At 41.7% G+C, this 26,253-nt stretch overlaps 1 long non-coding RNA gene across 1 annotated transcript; it reads right to left on the bottom strand.

Annotated features, from left to right (window-relative positions):
- Positions 1-185: 185 nt before the first annotated feature.
- Positions 186-26,253, bottom strand: LOC107969857 (uncharacterized). The gene is made up of 7 exons (XR_008540871.2): positions 26,166-26,253; positions 14,581-14,688; positions 11,238-11,344; positions 9,261-9,315; positions 5,384-6,372; positions 1,123-1,572; positions 186-362 (listed from the first exon to the last, which is right to left on the bottom strand). It is a non-coding gene; the product is annotated as an uncharacterized LOC107969857 (long non-coding RNA).

The following is a 26,253-nucleotide window of genomic DNA, read 5'->3' as shown; positions in this document are numbered from 1 at the left end:
CACCAAGGCAGGAGTATGGAGACACATCTCCTATGTGCTGGTTTCAGCAATATGTCACAATTACATCTTTGGACTGGGCCCAGGCAAAGGAGTCCAATCACTCAAGTACTGAACAGAGACTTGTGTCACAATCACACTTGCAGGATGGTTTAGAGATCAGATTAATAATCTCACACATCTTCTGGTTTTAAAATTGAGAGTCAACACATTCTGTATGTTGGATCTGAGTACAAGAGTCGCAATCTCAATTGTGCACTTGATTTGTTTGTGAGAGCCTCAATTTCTCCTGCAGACCGTGGATGATTACTGGAGTCGCAGACTCGCAGGTGTGCTGAATATTTGTCTGAGCATCACCAACCCATCTGTGAACCAAATCCACGTATAAGAGTCAATTTTTCAACTTTGCACTGCTTTCACAAGGGGGACTCAGGACCTCAACAGTGGGCTGTGTTCATGTGGAAAGATGAAAAGTTTTACTGTTGGCTGGGTGTGCATATGAGTGTCACAATCTCACCTGTGTGCGGGGCTCTGCTAAGACCCTCTCAGTACCACCCAAGAGCCTTCTACAGTATTAATGAGAGTTGCAAACTGCTCTATGACCTTCATGATGTTATGGACCCATGATTGTACCTGTAGAACTAAGCTCAAATATGAGAGTCAACATCTTTATAATTGGCTGGTTCCAAATAAAACAGTCCTCACCTGCCTCAGAGCTAAGTTAGAAATGAGTCACCATCTCAACTGCAGCTGGATATTCACTTATGACAATCACAATTTCAACTGTAGACTGCATCCAGGTGTGAGATTCAAGACCTTACCAGTAGGCTCTTTCCATGTGTGAGGGTGAAAATCGTAATGGGTGGTGGGGTGTGCATACAAATAATGTATTCTCACCTGTGCGCTGGGCCCTGTGATGACACTCTCTGTACCACCTGAGAAGTTTATATTATATACAAGAGAGCAGTAATCTACTATAATGTTTATACAAAGAAAAGTCCCTGAATCTTGTGTATTTCTGTAAGCTTAGCTTTGAAAGACAGCATCTCTCCTATTGTTTGGTTTGTGGTATGAGAGTTATCACCTCACCTATGAGCTGAATGAAGATATATGTCACAATCCCACCTGTGCATAGAGGTAGCAGGAGAGCCACATCACTTTGGTGTTAGGCCAGGCATATGTCACAATTTTCCCTGAAGGCAGGCACCAGGCAGAAAAGTCACATCACCTGGGTGCTTGGCCAGTGATAGGTTACAATCCTGTTCTAACAGCAAGACACAGAGTCACAGCCCTGGATGCTGGTTCCAGTGATATGTCACAATGCTCCCTGTGAGCAAGGCCCTGGGAAAAAACACATCACCGTGTTGCTGGGCCAAATGTTGTTATGGTCTTCCCTGTAGGCAGAGTGCAGGCAGCAGGGAGGAGTCACATCTCCTAGATGATGAATGCAGAGATATGTCACGAGGCTCTTGAGAGTGGTAGGGCTAAAGCCCTGTTTGCAGGGCATAGGCAGACACTTCCCATCTTCTAGGTGTTTGGCCCAGTGATATGTTACAGTTCTCAAAACGTGTGGAGCTGATGCAAAAGACAAGAGTCACATTACCTAGGTGCTAGGTCCAGTGATATTTAACCATCCCGCACCTGACAGAAAGAGAACACATCACCTAAATCATAAATGTAAAAGTATATTGTAGACAGCTGTGATGGCTCATGCCTGTAATTCCAATGCTTTGGGAGGCTGAGGCAGGTGGATTTTTTGTAATCAGAAGTTTGAGATCAGCCTGGAAAACATGGCAAAACTCCATCTCTACTAAAATACAAAAAAAGAAAGAAAGAAAGAAGAAAGAAAAAAAAGAAGAAAGAGAAAGAAAGAAGAAAGAAAGGAAAGAAAAAGAAAGAAAGAGAAAGAAAGAAAGAGAAGAAAGAAGAAAGAAAGGAAAGAAAAAGAAGGAAAGAGAAAGAAAGAAGGAAAGAAAGAAAAAGAAAGAAAGAAAGAAAGAAAGAAAGATGGATGCATGGTGGTGCACACCTGTAATCCCAGCTACACAGGAGGCTGGGGCATTAAAATCACTTGAACCTGGGAGGTGGAGTTAGCAATGACACAAGATTGTGCTGCTGCACTCCAGCCTGGGTGGCAGAATGAGACTCACTCTCTCTGTATCTAGCTATCTATCTATCCATCCATATATATATCCATATATATGTCCGTATATATCCATATATATGTCCATATATATCATATATATCCATATATATGTCTATATATATCCATATATATCTATATATTCATATATCTATATATCATATAGATATCTATATATTCATATATATCTATATATATCCATATATATCTATATATTCATATAGATATCTATATATATCCATATGTATCTATATATTCATATAGATATCTATATATATCCATATATATCTATATATTCATATATATATCCATATATATCTATATAATCATATATATCCATATATATCTATATATCCATATATATATATCCATATATATCTATATATTCATATATATATCTATATCCATATATATCTATATATTCATATATATATCTATATATATCCATATATATCTATATATCCATATATATCTATATATCCATATATATCTATATATCCATATATATCTATATATATCCATATATAGATATATATCCATATATATCTATATATATCCATACATAGATATATATCCATATATAGATATATATCCATATATATCTATATATATCCATATATATCTATATATATTCATATATATATCTATATATATTCATATATATATCTATATATATTCATATATCTATCTATATATACATATATCTATCTATATATTCATATATATCTATATATATTCATATATATTCATATATATCTATATATATTCATATATATATCTATATATTCATATATATCTATATATAGTCATATATATTCATATATATCTATATATTCATATATATATTCATATATATCTATATATTCATATATATATTCATATATATCTATATATTCATATATATCTATATATATTCATATATATCTATATATTCATATATATCTATATATTCATATATATTCATATATATCTATATATTCATATATATTCATATATATCTATATATTCATATATATCTATATATTCATATATATCTATATATATTCATATATATATCTATATATATTCATATATATATCTATATATATGAATATATATATCTATATATATTCATATATATATCTATATATATTCATATATATCTATATATTCATATATAGATATATGTATTCATATATATCTATATATATTCATATATATCTATATATATCCATGTGTGTGTATATATATATATATATCCATGCAGGAGAGTCACAATGAAGCAGCTTTATTGTCTGGTGTGATACCCAAAGTTTCTTGTCTTACACCAAGAAAATCAAGGATGCAGACACACAAGACTGAGGTCAAGAGTGGAAGTTTAATAGGCAAAGAAAGAGAAGAGCTCTCTGCAGTAGAGAGGAGTCCCACAGAGATTGGTTACTGGTTCCATGGTGAAATGCACGAGGTTTTATAGATAAGCTTGAGGAGGTGGTGTCCGATTTACATAGGGCGCAAAAGATTGGTTGGACCAGGTGTGCCATTTGCATAGAGAACAAAAAGCTGGCCACCACACCCTAATTCTTTATTATGCATATGGGTTCTTTGCCTGGTGGGTACCATGTTGCCGATTTCTTTACCGTATACATGGTCACAAAGAAGGAAAGATGGAGCCCCCATGTTGGATATGCCCAGCCCCCAGGTTGCCCTTTTCTATTAGCACAACTGCTGGCATTCCCCCATAAAAACTTCCAGGTTGCTTATCTATTTTTGAAGCTCAGTTTTTCAGGCTGATGATTGTTTGAAAAAGAAAATTTCTCGGGCTGCTTTTTGTTAGAAGAAAAATTCTGGTGAGGACTCTTTTACCCTCACTATCTGCCTAAATAATTTCTTTCTAACTCCTTTACCAACATTACACAATGCTTGCAGTGTTAAAGTAGGTAGCCAGTGAGGTATGAGCAGGGCAAGAGAGGACTCCCCCCTCAACACACACACCAGGAGTGTCAGTCAGCCATTAGGTGATGGTCAGGCAGTTGTTAACTGTCTCTCTGAAGTAATAATTGATTACAACCAGCACCAGGGAAAGACAGTCTCCTAAATAGAAAGCACATGAAACTGGTGATCAGCAGCTTCCCAATAAGATCTCAGGAGTTGGGTGAGGTGGGAAAAGTAACACAAGACCCCAAAAGTATGCCAACATATAAAACCCAAAGTCAAAAAGTCAAACCGCTCACTTGCCTTTGAAGTCACCTGCTTGGCCCTCTTCCAAGTGTACTTTCCTTCCTTTTGTTCCTGTTCTAAAGCTTTTTAATAAACTTTCACTCCTGCTCTAAAACTTCCCCCAGTCTCTCTTTCTGCCTTAAGCCCCTCAGTCAATTTTTTCTTCTGAAGAGGCAAGAAATGAGGTTGCTACAGACCCGTACCCATGCAGATTCACTGCTGGTAACATGTTTTGGTGCTGTGTGACTTGGTACCTTTTGCTGCTAACATGCTTTGGTGTACATGACTCAGATATGTCCCCTAGTGGTGAAAGACCTTTATGCCTCACATTCATTGGCTAGAGGCAGCTAACCCCTCTACATGATTTTCTTTTCCCTTTCACTCTGTGGCTTACTAACCAGCTCCCAGAATGATTCCTCTCAGCCACAAGTGGCTCTGTTTCCAAGGGCTATCTCTCTGCTCACCCTGACAGGTGGTTTGCAGGGGTGGGAAGAACCTTGGGGTCCATGCTGAGTAGAACTGATGCACTTATGGCCCTCCTGGACAGGAGACTCTCAAGAGTAATAGGGCTAAAGCTGAACACCATGAAATATCTTAGGGTTCCTCTGCTTTTTTAACTAAAATTGGCTCTTTCCCCAAAACCTGCACTGTCTATTCTCCTGTGTTCCCTGTGTGTGTTCAGAAATGGCCTTGCTCACCTGCTGGACTATCTGCTTCCTGGGCACATCTGCCTCTTTGCTTTCACTTCACGTGCCATGTGACTTCTTAAACACAAACTCCCTGTTATTTAGTCACCCATGGCTTTTACTGCATTTGCATGGCAGCAAAGACACTGGCTCCCTTGTGGATATCCCCTGAGATTTATACTTGTTCTTACCCTACCTGCTCAGATGACCTCCAGCCCTTCCGTGTCTGCTGGCACATTGTCAGGACAGGCACCAATTTGAACTCTGGCTCTGCCAGTTTCTTATGACTTACTGTATACTTTTTATTCTTATTATGTCCCAGAACCGAGTTTTCCAGTGACTTTTGAAACACTTTGCTCACCTGATTCAAATAAACATTGCTTCTTGATGAGGGCATGAAAAGTTAGGGGTACATGGTGAGACTGATTCATTCCAGAACCCCAAGGATGAACAGGGACCCACTGTTAACTTCAGCATCTCTTCTCCTCTCAAGCAGGCAATTAGTGGATTACCTAAAACTGGTAATCAGCAACTTCCCAATAAGATCTCAGGAGTTAGGCAATGGGGAGAATTAATGCGAGACCCCAGAAGTATGCCAACATAGAAAACCCCAGGTCAAATGTCACACCGTGCACTTCCCTTTTTAGTCACCCACTTGGCCCTCTTCCAAGTGTACTTTCCTTCATTTTGTTTCTGTTCTACAGTTGTCACTCCTGTTCTAAAACTTTCCTCAGTCTCTCCTTCTGCGTTATGCCTCTAAGTTGAGTTTTTTCTTCTTAGGAGGTAAGAATTAAGGTTGCTGCAGATCCATGCCCATGTGGATTTGCTGCCAGTAACAGGTAACAGGTAGGAGAGAAGTGTAACATCACCTAGGTGCTGGGTCCAGAAATACGTCACAGTACTCTCTTAGGGGAGAGCCCAGAAAAAAGTGTCATATTTCCTAGTTTAAGTGCTTAGAGATATGTCACAATGCCTCCTGTGGGTAGGACCCAGGAGGAAGAGAAGAGTCACATAACCTAGAAGCTGTGCCCAGTTATATGTCACAATCAGCCCAGTGAGAAGGGCCAAGGCATCTGATGAGGGTCACATCATATAGGTGCTGGGTCAAATGATATGTCACAATCCCCTCTGTGGACAGATCCCAGGAAGAAGAGGAGACTCACGTCTTCTAGTAGAAGAGCCCAAAACTATGTACAATGATTATTGTGGACAAGGATCAAGGCAGTAAAATAACATGACCTGTGTGCTGGCCCAGTGAGAAGTCACTCTTTCTTCTGTAGGTGTGGCCCAGGCAGGAGAGCGGAGTTACATCAACTAGGTGCTGGGCCAAGAGGTATGTTACAGTCTCTCCTATGGGCAAAGAGCAGGTATAAGAATATAATCACATCAAAGAGTTGAGCTTTCAGAAATATGTCATGATGGTTCCTGTGGTCAGGCTCCATGCAAGAGACTCACATCACCTTGGTTCTGGGCCCAACAATATGTCACAATGTGTCACAAGAGTAACATCACTTTGGTATTGAGCCCAGTGATACGCTACAATCTCCCCTGTGAGCAGAACTCAGAAGAAGGAGAGATACATCCACTAGGTACAGAGTCCAGCAATATGTTACTATCTCACATGTGAGCAGACACAAGGCAAGATAAGAGAAATCTTCATCTTAGTTATGAGCCCACTCATATGTCATAAAGCCCCAAGTAGGCAGTGCCAAGGCAGAAGAATAATGTCACCTCACCTAGGTGCTGAGTCTAGTAATATGCCACAGTCCCATCTGTCAGCTGGGCCCCAAAAAGAGAGTCAAATCACTCAGGGGCTGGGAGAGGCATATGTCACAATAACATCTGCAGAAAGATCCAGGGGTGAGATTAACAATTCTACACATGTTCCAGTTCTATGTCTAAGAGTCAACACCTCCTGAATGTTGAGTCTGTGTACATGAATCACAATCTCCACAGTGGACTGCAAGACAGCCTCGATTCCTCCTGTACCCTGTGTCTTCATAGTAAAGCCACTGACTCACTGCTGTGCTGAATCATAGTGTGAGAGTCAACAATGAACCTGTGGACCAGATCTATGTATACAAGTCAATTTTCTAACATTTGACTGCCTTCAGGTGTAGGATTCAGAACCTCAACTGTGGGCAGTGTTTATGTGAGAGCATAAAAATATTTACTGTTGGCTAGGTGTGCACATGAATGTCACAATTTCATTTGTGTTCTGGGCCTTGTTAGTACAATCTCTGTATCACCTGTGGTCTTTATATGATATGTATGACAGTCTCAATCTGCTTTGAGACCTTCATGTTGATATGAATCAAAGATTGGATCTGTTTTACTAAGCACAGCTATGGGAGTCAATATCTCTCTAACTGGCTGGGACCAGATTGGAAAGCCATTACCTGCTTATGAACTGGGTTTAGAAATGAGTCACCCTTCCAACTGTGGCCAGATATTCATGTATAACAGTCACAAATTCAGCTGTAGACTTATTCCATGTGTGGAATTCAAATCACCACCACTGAATTCTGTCTATATATGAGAGTGACAATCCTAATGGTTGGTGAGTTGTACATACAGAAAACAAAACCTCATGTTTGTGCTGTGCCCTGTAATGCTTCTCTCTGTGCTATCTTTTACAAAATGTGACAGAGTGGTAAGTCTTTATGACACTCGTACAAAGAAAAGACTAAGTTTCTTACTCTTTTTCTTATGATTGGCTATGAGAGACAGTATCTCTTTCATTAGCTGTTGAAGGTATGAGATTCATTATTGTACCTGTTACCTGGGCCATAATACATACTACAATTTTATCTGTAAATAAGTAGGGAGAAGAAGAGTCATACCACTTGTTTGCTCGGCCAGAAATATGTCACAATATTTCCTGGAAATAGGGACCAAGCAGGAGAGATACAGCACCTGGGTGCTTGGCCAGTGATATGGTAAAATTTCCTCTTGAAAGCAGGGCACAGGAAACAGAGTAACATCACCGGTGTGCTGGTGCTTCCTGTATTTCACAATGCTTTCTGTTGGCAAGGCCCAGGCAAGAGAAGCAAGTCACCTGGGCCTAGTAATGTGTCACAAATTTTTCTGTTGGCTGGTGTAGGCAGAATAGGAGAGTAACATTTTTTAGGTTATGGATGTAGAGAATGTTACAAGGCCCCCTCCGGGCAGGGCTGAGGCAGGAGCCTTCTGTCCCATAAGTGTTGGGCCCAGTGACATATCACAATACCCAGTATATCTTATGACCAGGTAAAAAAGGAGTCACATCACCTAGATGCTGAGTCCAGTCATATATAGCAATTCCCACTTTTGGTGAGGCCGTGGCAGAAGAGGAATGTTACATCACCTAGGTGATTAGTGAAAATATGGCAGGGCCCATTCAGGAGAGTCACTTCAACTAGGTGTTAGGCCCAGCAATATGTCAAAATATGCAATGAATGCAGGGCATAGCCCAAAGAGAAGAGTCACATTACTGAGGTGTCTGGCCCAGCAAAACATCATCATCTGTCATTGGCAGCATAAAAGCAATTGAGGAGAGTAACATCACCTAAGTGCTCGCTCGGTCCAGAAATGTGTCATAATGCCCACTGAAAGGATGACCCATGCATGAGGGCTACCTCACCTAGGTGGGGGTCCCAGAGATATATCACAATGCCCACTGCAGGTAGAACTCAGGAAAAAGAGGAAAGTCACAAAATCAAGGTCAGGGAGCAGCTATATGAAATGATCTCTTCAATGGGCAAAGCACAGACTCACATCCTGAGTCTGCGCTCATGAAAAGAGACTCACATCACTTATGTACTGTACCAATCTATATGTCACAATCGTCACTGCAGCAAGTACCAGGAAGAAGAGGAGAGTCACATTATCTAGAATACTGTCCTGAATATAAGTCACCATGACCCCTGTTGACAGGGGTCATTGTGACACATCTGTTTGTGTGATGTGCCCATTGTGTGAGGGGTTCAGCAATGAGTCACCCTCCCTTCTGTGAGCATGAACCAAGCAGAAGAAGAGAGTCACATTACCTCACTGCTAGCCCAAAAAATATGTTAGAATATCTCCTAAAGAAGGAGTCATATAAGAGATAAGGGTCACATCAAATAGTTGATGGGCACAGAGATATTTTGCAATGCTTCCTGTGTGTAGTGTCAAGGCAGAGACTCACATCAGCTTGGTGCTAGACAAAGAAATATGCAACAATGTCTTCACGGGGCATGGCCTAGGAAAAAGAGTACCTTCATCTAGGTATCGGGTTCAGTAATTCACCACAATCTTCCCTGTGGGCAGAACCTAGGAAGCAGAGAAGAGTTACATCAGCTAAGTGCTGAACTCGGTGATAGGTAAAAATCTCCTCTGTGAGCAGACACCAGACAGGAAAAGAGTCCTGAGTGATGGACACAGAGATATGTGACGATACCCCTGTTCCCCTGGCCCAGGCAAGAGAGTCACATAACCTGGGTGTTGGACCCTGTGATATGTCACAATGACCCATGAGGGCAGACCACAAGCAGGAGAATCAAGTAACCCTTGTGGGGCAGTGCCAAGGCAGAAAAAGAGACTCACATCACCTGGATGTAAGGTCCAGTGATGTGGCACATTGCCCTCTGTGGGTAACTCCGAGACAGGAATATAGAGTCACATAACCAAATGCTGGGCCCAGCAGTATGTCACAATCTCCCCTGTGAGGGAAAACAAGAAAAACCAAAAGACTCACATTACCTGGATGAATGGCAAAGAGATATGTCACAATGTTCCCTGTAGACAAGGACCAGACAGGAGAGTAGCATCGCCTGGGTGTAGGACTCGGTAATATGTCACAATTGTCCACATGGGCAGGGCACAGAAAGGCTCACATAACCTGGGTTCATGGCCGAGAAGTATGTCACAATGCCCCCTACGGGCAGCACCAAGACAGGAGAATAGAGCCACATAAGCTAGGGGCTGGGTCCAGCAAAAATGTCACAATTCTGTTTGTGAGCAGGAATCAGGCAGAGGAGAGTCACATCACTGGGGTAACAGACACAGAGATATGTCACAATGCTCCCTGTAAAGAGGGCTCAGGCAGAATAGTTACATCACCTGGGTGTTTGACGCAGCCCTATGTCACAGTAAGTGTGCCAGGCCACAAAAGATTCACAGAAAACTTAGTGTGGGGCCCAGCAATATGTTACAAGGCCCTCTGTAAAAAGTACCAAGATGGCCGGGTGTGGTGACTCATGCTTGTAATCCCAGCACTTTGGGAGGCCATGGTGAGCGGATCACCTGAGGTCAGGAGTTGGAGACCAGCCTGACCAACATGGATAAAACCCACTTCTACTAAAAATACAAAATTAGCCAGGTACAGTGGCACATGCCTCTAATCCCAGCTACTCAGGAGGCTGAGTGAGGGAGGAGAATTGCTTGAACCTGTGAGGCAGAGGTTGTGGTGAGCCGAGATCGTGCCATTGCACTGCAGCCTGGGCAACAAGAATGAAACTCCATCTCAAAATGTACCAAAGTAGAAAAGGATTCTTACATAACCTGTGTTCAAGACCCAGCATTATCTCACAATGCCCCCTGTGTGCAGCTCAAGGCAGGAGAAAAGAGTCACGTGGGTGCTGGTTTGGCTATATGGAACAATCCCATCTGAAGGCTGGGTCAAAGAACAAGAGTCAAATTACTTCAATGTTTTTCAAAGGCATATGTCCCAATCAAAAATACAGGGAGGTTCAGTAAAAGGATTAACAATTCTGCACATGTCCTGGTTCTAGGTATGAGAGTAAGCACTTTCAGTATGTTGGGTATAAGTACACAAGTCATGTATTAATTCAGGACCTCAGAAGTGGGCTCTGTCTATGTGTGAAGGTGACATTCAAAGTGGTTGAAAAGTGTGCATGCAGAAAACACAATCTCACCTGGGTGCTGAAACACTCTGTGCCACTGAGGAGCTTTATTCCATATTTAAAAGAGTGGAATACCTCTATAACATTTGTGCAGAGGAGACCTAGCATTCTACTCATTTGCTAATACCTAATAACAAGAGACAGTATCTCTTCTATTTACTGGTTTGAAGTATGAGAGCCATCATTACACCTGTGAACTTGGCCAAGATATATGTCACAAACAAAACTGTGGGTAGTGAGTGAGCAAGAGAATCATATCACCTGGATATTGGGTCAGGGGTATATTACAGTCTTCCCTGAGAACAGGGACCAGGCAACAGTGTCACTAACCTGGGTAATCAGCCAGTGTTACATTGCAATCCACTCCTGAAAGCAGGGCACAGGCAGCAGAATAACATCATCTGTGTGCTTGGCTCAGGGGTATGTCACAATGCTCTCTGTTGATGAGGCCAAAGCAGGAGAGATATATCACATGGTTGCTGGACCCATCAATATATCATAACATTTCTTATTGGCAAACTGCAGGCAGAAGAGGTATATTTCTTAGGTACTGGGTTCCACAGCCAGGAGAAATATGTCACAGGCCCCCCTGTAGGCAGGGCCCTGGCAGAAACCTCCTATATTCTAGGTGTTGGGCCAAGTGATATGTTACACTACCAAAAATATGCAAGTGTCAGAGAAAAGAGAAGTGTTACATCACCTAGGTGCTAGGATTAAGTGAAATATCACAATGCCTTTATTTGGCAAGACTGAGGACCCATTATGTGATGGAAAGAGTCACGTAATATCAGTGATGAATGAAAAGATACTACTGGGTTGAATCACCTAGGTGTTGAACCCAGTAATATGTAACAATACATGCTATATGTGGAGTCCAGGAAGGGGAAGAGAGTCACATGACATAGGGGCTGAATACAGTCTTATCTCCCAATATTCCCTGAGTTAAGGGCCAAAAAAATAGAGTCACATCACCTAAGTGAGAAGCTGATATGGTTTGATTCTGTGCCTTTACTCAAATCTTATCTTGAAATGTAATCCCCATGTGTCAAGGAAGGGACCTGATAAGAGGTGATTGGATCATGAAGGTGGCTCCCCCCACGCTCTTCTCATGATAGTGTGAGTTTTTATGAGATCTGATAGCTTAAAAGTGTTTGGAAGTTCTCCCCTCACTGGCTTTCTCTCCTTCTGCCATGTAAGATGTGCCTTGCTTCCCCTTCACCTTCTGCCGTGATTGTAAGTTTTCTGAGGCCTCCACAGCTGTGTGAAACTGTGAGTCAATTAAACCCTTTTCCTTTATAAATTACCCAGTCTCAGGTAGTATATTTATAGCAGTGTAAAATTGGTCTAATACAGATAATTGGTACCAGCAGAGTGGGGTCCTGCTATAAAGATAACCTGAAAATGTGGAAGCAAATTTGGAACTAGGTAACAGGCAGAGGCTGGAAGTTTGGAGGGCTCACAAGAAGACAGGAAGATGTGAGAAAGTTTGGAAATTCCTAGAGAGGTTTTCAATGTTTTCTGACCAAAATGCTTATAGTGATATTGATGATGAAATCCTGGCTGAGGTGGTCTCAGATGGAGATGAGGAACTTATTGAGAACTGAAGCAAAGGTCACTCTTGCTGTGTTTTAGCTAAGAGACTGGCAGCATTTTGCCCCTTCCCTAGAGATCTGTGGAAGTTTGAACTTGAGAGAGATAATCTAAAATTGGAACTTATGTTTAAAAGGAAAGTAGAATATAAAACCTTGGAAAATTTGCAGCCTGACCATGCAGTAGAAATTAAAAACCCAGCCAGGCATGGTTGTTCATGCCTATAATCCCAGCATTTTGGGAGGCCAAGCAGATCACTTGAGGCAAGTAGTTTGAGACCAGCCTGGTCAACGTGGCAGAATCCTGTCTCTATTAAAATTACAAAATTTAGCTGTGTGTAGTGGTGCACACTTGTAATCCCAGCTACTTGGGAGACTGAGGCACAACAATCGCTTGAACCCTGGAGGCAAAAGTTTCAGTGAGCTGAGATCGTGCCACTGCACTCCAGCCTGGGTGATAGGGTGAGACTCCATCTCAAGAAAAAAAAAAAAAGAAAAATTTAAAAGTATATTTTCTGGAGGGAAATTCAAGCTGGCTGCAGAAATTTGCATAAGTAACAAGTAGCCAAATGTTAATAGCCAGGACAATGGGAAAAATGTCTCCAGGGCATTTCAGGTATCTTTACAGCAGCTGCTCCTATCAAAGGCTTGGAGGGCTAGGAGTCAAAAATAGTTTCACGAGTGGGGCCCAGGCTTCTGCTCTGTGCAGCTTTAAGAATTGGTGCCCTGTGTCTCAGCTGCTCCAGCTCCAGCCGTCGCTAAAAGGGGCCAACTTGCAGCTCAGACAATTGCTTCAGAGACTGCAAGCCCCAAGCCTTGGTGGCTTCCATGTGGTCTTGGGCCTGTGGGTGCCCAGAAGACAAAAGTTGAGATTTGGTAACTTTTGCCTAGATTTTAGAGGATGTATAAAACACCTGAATGTCCAGACATAAGTCTTTTGCAGGGGTGGAGCCATTATGAAGAACCACTACTAAGGCAATGCAGAGAGGAAATTTAGGATTAGAGCCCCAACACAGAGTCTGCACTGGGGCACTGCCTAGTGGAGCTGTTAGAACAGGGCCACCATCCTCCAGAACCCAGAATGATAGACCCATCAACAGCTTGCATAGATCCTCCAACAGCTTTCACTGTGTGCTTAAAAACAGCACCGGCACTCAACACTAGGCCATGAAAGCAGCCACGGGAGCTGTAACCTGCAGAGTCACAGGAGTGGAGCTGCCCAAGGCCTTGGGAGCCCACTTATTTCATCAGTATTACATAGATGTGTAACATGGAGTCAAAGAAGACAATTTTGAAGCTTTAAGATTTAATGACTGCCCTGCTGGATTTTGAGATTCCATGGAACATGTAGCCACTTTGTTTTGACAAATTTCTCCCAGTTGAAACAGGAGCATTTCCTCAATGCCTGTACTCTCATTTTATCTTGAAAGTAACTAACTTGCTTTTTGATTTTACAGGCTCATAGGTGGAAAAGACTTGCTTTTTCTCAGATGAAACTTTCAGTTAATGCTGAAATAAGTTAAGACTTTGAGGACTGCTGGGGAGGCATGTTTATGTTTTAAAAATGTCAGAAGGTCATGAGATTTGGGAGGGGCAAGAGGCAGAATAATATGATTTGGCATTGTGTCCCCACCTAAATCTCATTTCTAATTGTAATCCCCACGTGTCGAGGGAGGGGCCCCTGGTGTGAGGTGATTGGATCATTGGTCAGTTTCTTTCACACCATTCTCATGGATAGTGAGTTCTCATGACAGCTAATGGTTTAAAAGTGTTTGACTTTTCCCCTCTGACTGGTTCTCTCTCTCTCCTGCCACCATGTAAGATGTGCCTTGCTTTCTCTTTGCCTTCCTCCATGATTGTAAGTTACCTGAGTCCTCCCCAGCCATGTGGAACTGTGAGTCAGTTAAACTTCTTTTCTTTATAAATTACCGGTCTCAGGTAGTATCTTTATAGCAGTGTGAAATTGGACTAAGACAGGGGCTCAGGAAAAAGAGGAGATTCACATAACCTAGGGGCTGAGCCCAGCTATATGTCACAATTACCTTAGTGGGCAAGGCCCAGGCATGAGAGAAGAGTCACCTTACCTGCTAGGCCAAGTGATATATCACAATGCCCACTGTGGAGAGGTCCCAGAACAAAGAAGACTGTCAAATCATATAGGTGATGGGGCCAGAGATATGTCACAGTGAAATCTGTGTGCAGAAATCAGGCAGGAAAATTACATCACTATTGTGCTGGTCCAAGAAATAAGTCACTGTCTCATCTGTGGGAGTGACTCAGGCAGAAGACAGTTCCATCACCTAGGTGCTGGGCCCACAGATATGTCAAAATCTCTTTTATTTAAAAAAACTCAAGTAAAAGGAGAGTCATATCAAATAGTTGATGAGCTCAGAGATACGCAGCAATGCCCTCTGTGGACAGGCTCCAGGCAGGAGACTCACATCGCCTTGCTTCTGGGGCCTATCAATATGTCCCAATTCCATCTGAGAGCAGGGCCAAGGAAAAATAGCAATATTATTAATACCTTGGAATTAAACCCCATTATATATCACTATCTTTCTTGTTGGCAGAAAGCTGTAAAAAGACAAGAGACAAATTAGCTAGGTCCTGGGCCCAGGTATATGTCACAATCTCCTCTGTGAGCAGAGACCAGGCAGGAGAAGTGAGTCACATCAACCGGGTGATGGGCAGAGAAATATGTCACAACGTCCTCTGTAGGCAGAGACCAGGCAGGAGAGTTACATCACCAAAGTGTTAAACCCAACAATATGTTACAATGGTCTATGTGGACAGGGCACAGGCAGGAGCGTCACACAACCCTTTTGCAGGGCAGCAATATGTCACAATGCCGCCTTAAAAAAAAAAAAGACAGAAAAGAAGATTCGTATCACCAGGTTGCAAGGCCCATGATATGTCAAAATGTCTCTTATGGCCAGCACCAGGTAAAGAGAATGAGTCACATCACCTAGGTGCTACCTTTAGTGATATGTCACAAACTCATTTTTGGGCAGGCCCCAAGCAAAAGAGTCAAATCACTCAGGTGCTGGAAAGAGACACATGTCACTGTCACTCCTGCAGGAAGGTCCAGAGATTAAATTAAGAATCCAGCACATGTCCCAGTTCTAGGTAACAGAGCCAACATGCCCTTTGTGTTGTGTCTAAGTACATCAGTCACAATCTCAACACTGGACTGAATCTGTGTATGAGAGCCTCAATCCCTCTTGTGAACTGTATTTCTGTAGTGGAGTCACATTCTCACATGTGTGCTGAATCTTGATCTTACAGTCACTCATCCTTCTGTGGAACAGAAAGTCAATTTCAAACTTTCCACTGCCTCCAGGTGTGAGACTCAAAACTTCGACAGTGGGCTTTGTTCATCTAAGAAGATGGCAATCTTTACTGTCAGTTGGGTGTGTATACAAGCTTCACAGTCACACCTGTGTGCTGTACCCTGTTAAAACAGTCTCTGTACCACCGAGGGCTTTATAAGGTATGTGTGGGAGTTGCAATTTGCTCTGGGACTTTTATGCTAACATAAATCCATGATTATACTTGTGACCCTAAGCCCAAGCAGCAGAGTCAACATCCCTTCAATTGGCTGGGTCCAGTTCAAATAGTCCTCAGTTGCCTATGATCTGGGTTTAGAGATGGGTTACCATCTCACCTCTGGCAGAATGTTCTCATATGATGATCACAATTCCAACTGTGGGCCTCACAGCTGTGTGATTAAGAAACTCATCAGTTGGCTCTTTCTATGTGTGAAGGTGACAATCTTAATGGTTGATGGGGTGTGCATACAATAAACACAATTTCACTTGTGCACTAGGCCCTGTGATGGCACTCTCCATACCACCAGAGAGCTTTGTAAGATAAATGAAAGTGTGGTAATCCTTTATGACCATCATACAAAGAGGAGACCCAGGATCTTACCCGTTTCCCTAAGCCTAAAGAGAAAAAATACCTTCCTATTGGCTGGTTCAAGGTATGAGAGTCATCATTGCATCTGTGATCTGTGCCAAGACGTATGTGACAATCTTTCCTGAGGGCAGGCACCAGGTAGGAGAGCCACATCACCTGGATGCTCAGCAATAAATACATTAAAATCTCCTTCAGAAAGAAGGGTACAGGCAGCGTTGTTCAATCACAAAAAAAAAAAAATCTGGGCCTACTGATATGTCACAATGTCCCCTGTGGGCAGCACCAAAGCAGGAGAATAGAGTCATATCACCTAGGTACTGAATCCAGTGATATGTCACAATTTCATTTGCAAGCTAAGCTCAGGCAGGAGAGTTAAATTACTCAGGTGCTTGGAAGAGGTGTATGTTGCAATCACACCTGAAGGAAGGTTCTGGGATGAGATTATAAATTTCATACATTTCCTAGTTCTTGGTATGTGAGTCAACACCTACTGCAGGTTGAAAATAAGTGCATGAGTCACAATCTGAACTGTGACATAGATACGTACATGACAGCCTCAATATCTCCTGCAGACTCTGTCCCCTCAGGGGAGTCACAGCCTTCCAGGTGTGCTGAATCTTGGTCTGAAAATCATCAAACTATCTCTGGAATGAGTCTATGTGTGAGAGTAAAATTTCAAACTTTCAACTGCCTCCGGATGTGAGATTCAGAATCTCAACTGTCAGCTGTGTTTGTATGGAAAGATATCAATTTTTACTGATTCTGGGTGTGCATATGAGTGTCACAATGTCACCTGTGTGCTGATCTCTGTAAAAACACAGTGCTATTTAAGGGCTTTGTACAGTATGCATGAGAGTTGCAATTCACTCTGTGACTTTTGTGGTGTTATGGACTCCCATCTGTGGTCATGGCTAAAGAAAGAGAAGAGAGTCACATCACATAGGTGCTGGGCCCCAAAATATAACAAAATCTCTTCTATAGAAAAAGCTCTGGTAGATTCCATTCCAAGATGGCTGAATAGAAACAGCTCCAGTCTTCAGCTCCCAGTGTGATCGATGCAGAAGATGGGTGATTTCTGCATTTCCAACTGAGGTATCTGGTTCATCTCATTGGGACTGGTTGGACAGTGGGTGAGCCGAAGCAGGGTTGGGCATGGCCTCACCCAAGAAGCACAAGGGGTCAGGGGATTTTCCTTTCCTAGCCAAGGGAAGCCACAACAGGCTGTACCTGGAAAAACGGGACACTCCTACCCAAATACTGCACTTTTCCCATGGTCTTAGCAACTGGCAGAACAAGAGACTTTCTCCTGTGCCCAGCTCAATGGGTCCCACGCCCACAGAACCTTGCTCACTGCTAGTGCAGCAGTCTGAGATTGACCTGCAAGGTCACAGCCTGGTGTGGGGAGAGGCTTCCACCATTGCTGAGGCTTGAGTACATAAACAAAGTGGTCGGGAAGCTCGAACTGGATGGAGTCCACCACAGCTCAGCAAGGCCTACTGCCTCTATAGACTCCACCTCTGTGGGCAGGGCATAGCTGAACAAAAGCCAGCAGAAACTTCTGCAAACTTAAACGTCTCAGTCTGACAGCTCTGAAGAGAGCAGTGGTTCTCCCAGCATGGCTTTTGAACCCTGAGAATGGACAGACTGCCTCCTCAAGTGGGTCCCTGACCCCCTTGTAGCCTAACTGGGAGACACCTCCCAGTAGGGGCCAACTGACACCTCATACAGATGGATGCCCTCTGGGATGAAGCTTCCAGAGGAAGGATCAGGCAGCAATATTTGCTGTTCTGCAATATTTGCTGTTCTGCAGCCTCTGATGGTGATACCCAGGCAAACAGGGTCTGGAGTGGACCTCCAGCAAACTCCAGCAGACCTGCAGATGAGGGACCTGACTGTTAGAAGGAAAATTAACAAGCAGAAAGGAATAGCATCAACATCAACAAAAAGGACATCCACACCAAAAACTCACCTGTAGGTTACCAACATCAAAGACCAAAGGTAGATAAAACCACAAAGATGGGGAGAAACCAGAGCAGAAAACCTGAAAATTCTAAAAATCAGAGCACCTCTTGTTCTGCAAAGGATTGCAGCTCCTCAGCATTAATGGAACAAAGCTGGATGGAGAATGACTTTGACAAGTTGACAGAAGTAGGCTTCAGAAGGTCGGTAATAACAAACTTCTCCGAGCTAAAGGAGCATGTTCTAACCCATCACAAGAAAGCTAAAAAAAACTTTAAAGAAGGTTAGATGAATGGCTAACTAGAATAAACAGTGTAGAGAAGACATTAAATGACCTGATGGAGCTGAAAACCATGGCACAAGAACTACATGACACATGCACAAGCTTCAATAGCCATTTCAATCAGGTAGAAGAAAGGATATTATTGATTGAAGAACAAATTAATGAAATAAAGTAAGAAGACAAGTTAAGAGAAAAAAGAGTAAAAAGAAACATACAAAGCCTCCAAGAAATATAAGACTATGTGAAAAGACCAAATCTACATTTGATTGGTGTACCTGAGAGTGATGGGGAGAATGGCACCAAGTTGGAAAACACTTTTCAGGGTATTATCCAGGAGAACTTCCCCAATGTAGCAAGGCAGGCCAACATTCTCATTCAGGAAATACAGAGAACACCACAAAGATACTCCTCAAGAAGAGTTAACTCCAAGACACATAATTGGCAGATTCACCAAGGTTGAAATGAAGGAAAAAATGTTAAGGGCAGCCAGAGAAAAAGGTTGGATTACCCACAAAGAGAAGCCCATCAGACTAACAGCAGATCACTCAGCAGAAACCCTACAAGCCAGAAGAGAGTGGGGGCCAATATTCAAAATTCTTAAAGAAAAGAATTTTCAACCCAGAATCTCATATCCAGCCAAACTAAGCTTCATAAATGAAGGAGAAATAAAATCCTTTACAGACAAGCACATGCTCAGAGATTTTTGTCACCACCAGGCCTGCCTTACAAGAGCTCCTGAAGGAAGCACTAAACATGGAAAAAAACAACCTGTACCAGCCACTGCAAAAACATGTCAAATTGTAAAGACCATCAATGCTATGAAGAAACTGCATCAATTAACAGGCAAAATAACCAGCTAACCTTATAATGACAGGATCAAATTCACACATAACAATATTAACCTTAAATGTAAATGGGCTAAATGCCCCAATTAAATGACACAGACTTGCAAATTATATAGAGTCAAGATCTATCAGTGTGCTGTATTCAGGAGACCCATCTCACATGAATAGACACACAAAGGCTCAACATAAAGGGATGGAGGAATATCTACCAAGCAAATGGAAAGCCAAAAAAAAAGCAGTGGTTGCAATTCTAGTCTCTGATAAAACAGACTTTAAACCAACAAAGATCAAAAGAGACAAAGAAGGCCATTGCATAATGGTAAAGGGATCAATTCAACCAGAAGAGCTAATTATCCTAAATATATATGCACCCAGTACAGGAGAACCCAGATTCATAAAGCAAGTCCTTAGAGACCTACAAAGAGACTTAGACTCCCACATAATAATGGGAGACTTTAACACCCCATGTTAGATCGATGTGACAGAAGGTTAACAAGGATATCCAGGACTTGAACTCAGCTCTGCACGAAGCAGACCCAATAGACATCTACAGAACTCTCTACCCCAAATCAACAAAATATACATTCTTCTCAGCACCACATCGCACTATTCTAAAATTGGCCACATAATTGGAAGTAAAGCACTCCTCAGAAAATGCAAAAGAGCAGAAATTACTATAAACTGTCTCTTGGACCACAGTACAATCAAATTAGAACTCAGGATTAAGAAACTCAAAACTGCACAACTTACATGGAAACTGAACAACCTGCTCCTGAATGACTACTGGGTAAATAATGAAATGAAGGCAGAAATAACGTTTTTCTTTGAAACTAATGAGAACAAAGACACAACGTACCAGAATCTCTGGGACACATTTAAAGCTATGTGTAGGGGGAAATTTATAGCACTAAATGCCCACAAGAGAAAGCAGGAAAGATCTAGAATACACACCCTAACATCACAATTAAAAGAACTAGAGAATCAAGAACAAATAAATTCAAAAGCCAACAGAAGGCAAGAAATAGAAATAACTAAGATCAGAGCAGAACTGAAAAAAGATAGACACCAAAAACACTTCAAAAAATCAGTGAATCCAGGAGCTGTTTTTCTGAAAAGGTCAACAAAATTGATAGACCACTAGCAAGACTAATGAAGAAAAGAGAGAAGAATCAAACACATGCAATAAAAAATGATAAAGGGGTATCACCACCGATCCCACAGAAATATGAACTACCTTCAGAGAATATTGTAAACACTTCTACACAAATAAACTAGAAAATCTAGAAGAAATTGATAAATTCCTGGAGACACGCACCCGCCCAAGACTAAACCAGGAAGAAGTTGAATCTCTGAATAGATCAATAACAGACTCTGAAATTGAGGCAATAATTAATAGCTTACCAACCAAAAAAAAAGTCCAGGACCAGATGGATTCACAGCTGAATTCTACCAGAGTTACAAAGAGGAGCTGGTACCATTCCTTCTGAAACTATTCCAATCAATAGAAAAAGAGGGAATCCTCCCTAACTCATTTTATGAGGCCAGCATCATCCTGATACCAAAGCCTAGCAGAGACACAACAAAAAAAAAATAGAATTTTAGACCAATATCCCTGATGAACGTCGATGCAAACATCCACAATAAAATACTGGCAAACCGAATCCAGCAGCACATCAAAAAGCTTATCCACCATGATCAAGTCTGCTTCATCCCTGGGATTCAAGGCTGGTTCAACATACGCAAATCAATAAACATAAACCATTACATAAAAAGAACTAATGACAAAAAACACATGATAGATAGATGCATAAAAGGCCTTTGACAAAATTCAACAGCCCTTCATGCTAAAAACTCTCAATAAACTAGGTATTGACAGAACGTATCTCAAAATAATAAGAGCTATTTATGACAAACCCACAGCCAATATCATACTGAATGGGCAAAAACTGGAAGCATTCCCTTTGAAAACCTGCACAACACAAGGATGCCTTCTCTCACCACTCTTATTCAACATAGTATTGGAAGTTCTGGCCAGGGCAATCAGGCAAAAGAAAGAAATAAAAGGTATTCAATTAGGAAGAGAGGAAGTCAAATTGTCCCTGTTTGCAGATGACGTGATTGTATATTTAGAAAACCCCATCATCTCAACCCCAAATCTCCTTAAGCTGATAAGCAACTTCAGCAAAGTCTCAGGATACAAAATCAATGTGCAAAAATCACAAGCATTTCTCTACACCAATAACAGACAGAGAGCCAAATCATTTGTGAACTTTCATTCACAATTGCTACAAAGATAATAAAATACCTAGAAATCCAACTTACAAGGGACATGAAGGACCGCTTCAAGGAGAACTATGAACCACTGCTCAAGGAAATAAGAGAGGACACAAACAAATGGAATTACATTCCATGCTCATGGATAGGAAGAATCAATATGAAAATGGCCATACTGCCCAAGGTAATTTATAGATTCAATGCCATCCCCATCAAGCTACCAATGACTTTCTTCACAGAATTGGAAAAAACTACTTTAAACTTCCTGTGGAATCAGAAAAGAGCCCACATTGCCAAGAAAAACCTAAGCAAAAAGAACAAAGCTGGAGGGATCATGCTACCTGACTTCAAACTATACTACAAGGCTACAGTAACCAAAACAGCATGGTACTGGTACCAAAACAGAGATACAGACCAATGGAACAGAACAGAGGCCTCAGAAATAACACTACACATCTACAACCATCTGATCTTTGACAAACCTGACAAAAACAAGAAATGGGGAAAGGAATCCCTATTTAATAAAAGACGCTGGGAAAACTGGCTAGCCATATGTAGAAAGCTGAGACTGGATCCCTTCCTTACATATTATACAAAAATTAATTCATGATGGATTAAAGACTTAAATGTTAGACCTAAAACCATGAAAACCCTAGAAGAAAACCTAGGCAATACCATTCAGGACATAGGCATGGGCAAGGACTTCATGACTAAAACACCAAAAGCAATGGCAACAAATCTAATTAAACTAAAGAGCTTCTGCACAGCAAAAGAAACTATCATCAGAGTGAACAGGCAGCCTACAGAATGGGAGAAAATTTTTGCAATCTATCCATCTGACAAAGGGCTAATATCCAGAATCTACAAACTTAAACAAATTTACAAGAAGAAAACAAACAACCCCATCAAAAAGTGGGTGAAGGATATGAACAGACACTTCTCAAAAGAAGACATTTATGCAGCCAACAGACACATGAAAAAATACTCATCATCACCAGTCATCAGAGAAATGCAAATCAAAACCACAATGAGATGCCATCTCATGCCAGTTAGAATGGCAATCATTAAAAAGTAAGGAAACAGCCTGGCACGGTGGCTCATTCCTGTAATCCCAGTACTTTGGGAGGCTGAGACAGGTGGATCACGAGGTCAGGAGATCGAGACCATCCTGGCTAACATGGTGAAACTCCATCTCTACTAAAAATACAAAAAATTAGCCGGATATGTTGGCGGGTGCCTGTAGTCCCAGCTACTCGGGAGGCTGAGGCAGGAGAATGGCATGAACCCGGGAGGCGGAGCTTGCAGTGAGCTTAGATAGCACCACTGCACTCCAACCTGGGGCACAGAGCACGACTCCATCTCAAAAAAAAAAAAAAAAAAAAAAAGGAAGGAAACAAGAGATGCTGGAGAGGATGTAGAGAAATAGGAACACTTTTACACTATTGGTGGGAGTGTAAATTAGTTCAACCATTGTGGAAGACAGTGTGGCAATTCCTCAAGGATCTAGGACTAGAAATACCATTTGACCCAGCAATGCCATTACTGGGTATGTTCCCAAAGGATTATAAATCATGCTACTATAAAGACACATGCACAAGCATGTTTATTGTGGCACTATTCACTATAGCAAAGACTTGGAACCAACCCAAATGCCCATCAATGATGGACTGGATTAAGAAAATGTGGCAAATATACATGATGGAATACTATGCTGCCATAAAAAAGGATGAGTTCCTGTCCTTTGCAGGGACATGGATGAAGCTGGAAACCATTATTCTCAGCAAACTATCACAAGGACGGAAAACCCAACACCACATGTTCTTACTCACAGGTGGGAATTGAACAATGAGAACACTTGGACACAGGACAGGGAACATCACACACCTGTCGGGGGGTGGGGGCTGGCGGGGAGGATAGCATTAGGAGAAATACCTAATGTAAATGATTGATGAGTTGATGGGTGCAGCAAACCAACATGGCACGTGTATATCTATATAACAAACCTGCACGTTGTGCATATGTACCATAGAACTTAATGTATAATTTTAAAAAAAAGAAGAAAGAAAGGATAATAAAGAGAGGATAATAAAGAGTGGATAGAAAAACACAAATAGAATGAATAAAATGTAGTATTTCATAGCACAATAGGGTGACTATGTTTAACAATAATTTATTGTGTATTTTAAAATAACTAAAAGTCAAATTGGAATGTTCCTAATAGAAAGAAATGATAAATGCTTGAGGTGATGAATACCCCAGTGAGCATGATTTGATCATACATGTTGTACGCCTGTATCAAAATATCACATGTACCCGATAAACATGTATAACCATTATGTATTTATAATAATTAAAAATAACAAAAAAAAAAAAGAAAAAGCTCTGGTAAAAGAAAAGTCACATCAAACAATTGATGGGCTGAAAGATTTGTCATAATGCTCCCTGTGGGTAGATTTTAGGCAGAAAACTCACATCACCTTGGTTCTGGGCCCAATTGGCAGCACCAAGGCAGAAAAATAGAGTCACATCATTTAAATGCTGGCTCCAGCCATATGTCACAATCCCATCTGTTGGCTGGTCCCAGGCAGAAGACTCAAATAGATGATGGGCAGAGGCATAGGTCACAATCACACTTGCAAAAAAGGTTCACAGATGAGATTAACACTCCTGGACACATCCTGGTTTTCAATATGAGAGTAAATACCACCCGTATGTTGAGTCTAAGTACATGAGTCAAAATCTCAATGGTGGTGTGCAGTTGCGCATTGGAGCCTAGGTTTTTTGTGCAGAGTGTGTTCTTTTAGTGGAGTCACAGGCTCACAGGTGTGTTGAATGTTGGTCTGACAGGCATTAACACACCTGTGGATGACATCTACATATGAGAGTCAATTTTCTAACTTCGTACTCTGTCTGGATTTGAGATTCCAAACCTCAACAGGGGGCTGGGTTCATGTGTGAGGTTTTTGCCTGGGCTCTGTGTTTAATCTTTCCTGTTGGGTGGGTGTGCATAGAAGTGGCACAATGTCACCTGTATGCTGGGTCCTGTTAGGACACTCTCTGTATCATCTGAGAACTTTATATGATATGCATGAGAGATGCAAATTCTCTCTGAGACCTCTTTACTCGTATGGACTCATGTTTGAACCTGTGGCACTAAGCAAAGGTATAAGAGTCAACAGCTTTCCCATTGGCTGGGTCAAGATAGGAGAGTCTTCATCTGCCTATGATCTGGGTTAAGAAATGAGTAACAATCCCAACTTTAGCTGGATAGTCAAATATGACAGTCACTATTCCAACTGTGGACTACACCCACGTGTGAGATTAAGGACATCACCAGTGGATTCTTTCCACGTTTAAGAGTGACAATTATAACACTTGGTTAAGTATGCATATGAGAAACACAATCTCATATTTTTGATGGGCCCTGTGATGACACTGTCTGTAGTGGAGAGACACATCAGCTAGGTGCCTGTTCTGGCAATACGTCACAATAGCTCCTGAGGGAAGGGCCCAGGCAGCAAAGTCACATCACCTAGGTGAAAAGTCCAGAAATACATTGAAATGCCCTCCTGTGGGTTAGGCTCAGGAAAAAAAGGAGATTTACATAAACTAGAGGCTGGGCCACCTAAATGTTCAATTACCCTAGCCAGCAGGATAAGAGGAAAGTCATATCATATAAACACTGGCCCAAGCAATGTGTTACAATCTTCACTGTGGATAAGTCCCAGGAAGAACAGGAGATCCACATTATTTGGTGATGGCCCTAAGATATGTCACAGTGACCCCGCGGGCAGGGACCAGACTGAATAATCACATCACCTGTGTCCTGGGCTCTGTGACAAGTCACTCTTTCTTTTGTGGACATAATTAAGAAAAAAGAGAACAGTCACATCACCTAGGTGCTGGGTTCAGAGACATGTCACAATTTCTCCTATGGGAAAAACCAAAGTAAGAGAGAAGACTCACATCGAATTGTTAATTAGCCCAGAGATATGTCACAATGCCTCCTTTTGGAAAGGAGCAAGCAGGAGGCTGACATAATCTTAATGCTGGCATCAGAAATATGTCACAATGCTTTCTGAGGGCAGGGCCAAGTTAAAAGTATAACATCATCTTGATGTTGGACTCAGCAATGTGTCACAATCTCTTTTGTGGTCAGAATCTAAAAGAGAGAGAGTGAAAGAGAGAGAGAGAGAAGAGCCACATCAGCTAGGCTGGGCTGAGCCCAGTGATATGTCATAATCACTGATGCTGGCCCGGTGATATGCCATAATTTTTCCTGTGAGCAGAAATAAGGCAAAAGAAGAGAGTCAGATCACATGGTTGATGGGTACAGAGATGTGACCCAATGTCTTATGTAAACAGGGCCCAGGCAAAAGAGTTACATTACCTGGGTGCTGGCCATTATGGCACAAATGGCTCATGTGGGTAGGGTGTGGGCAGGAGTCATACAACCTGAATGTGAGGCCAAGTGATAT

The sequence above is a fragment of the Pan troglodytes genome, chromosome 20, assembly GCF_028858775.2.
Source record: "Pan troglodytes isolate AG18354 chromosome 20, NHGRI_mPanTro3-v2.0_pri, whole genome shotgun sequence".
NCBI lineage: Eukaryota > Metazoa > Chordata > Mammalia > Primates > Hominidae > Pan > Pan troglodytes.
The sequence above is the reverse complement of the archived record's forward strand: the minus strand, read 5'-3'. Positions and strand labels throughout refer to the sequence as shown.